A 703-nucleotide genomic window follows, 5' to 3' on the forward strand; every position below is an offset into this window, starting at 1 on the left:
GGGAGTTAGATTTGACTTAAATCAAGGGTGTCAAACTCACCCCAGGCCCTGGGTTGGACCAGTGGATCTCTGAGCAGGCTGCTGAGCCTGTCCACTTCACCTCCCCGCACCCATTGCAGAAGGGGCTGGCACTGCGTTCTGGGCGAGGCCTAGTGGCGAGCTCTGGGGGAAAGCCATTTCTCTCCCTTCCACTGACACCGGTAAACTTCCCGGCGCATAGCCTGAGTGCATAATTTGTGGACAAGTTCAAATATTTGCACCGTAAAGGAACGGAGCCTGGAGAAACCACCCTGAGTGGGGTGTGCGGCGGGGGGGGGAGGGAATGGGATCCTTTCCATTTCCCCACTTTTTTTTTTTTTTTTGGTAAAGAAATGTTTCGTGTCCCAAGCCAAATCAGGCCTAACAAATCCATGGGGCACAGGGATGTGGCCATGAAGGCAGCAGTGACACGACTGGTCCCTTGACCCCGCTGCAGGAGGAGGAAGCAGTGGGGGTGCATGGAGAGCCCACTACCTGTTCCCTGAGGGGGGGGCTCCTTGCTGTGGCATCTCTACACTGCGGAGGGGACTTTGGTTTGTTTGGGGGGGTTGCTATGTGGGTGCCGCTCTCCACAGAGAAGCGGACAGGTCTCCTTCCAGCTGGGCTGCGCCCCACAGCAGCTGCTCCTCCGCCGGCCTCCTGCCGCGCCCCGCCCCGGCCCAGC

At 58.9% G+C, this 703-nt stretch overlaps 1 protein-coding gene across 1 annotated transcript in view; it reads left to right on the top strand.

The window, feature by feature from the left end:
* The window catches only part of HHIP (hedgehog interacting protein), a 183,002-nt gene that overhangs the window by 58,489 nt on the left and 123,810 nt on the right, over positions 1–703 (top strand). The window lies entirely within an intron of this gene.

Source organism: Gavialis gangeticus, unplaced genomic scaffold (assembly GCF_001723915.1).
Source record: "Gavialis gangeticus isolate Ggan-Ray unplaced genomic scaffold, GavGan_comp1, whole genome shotgun sequence".
NCBI lineage: Eukaryota > Metazoa > Chordata > Crocodylia > Gavialidae > Gavialis > Gavialis gangeticus.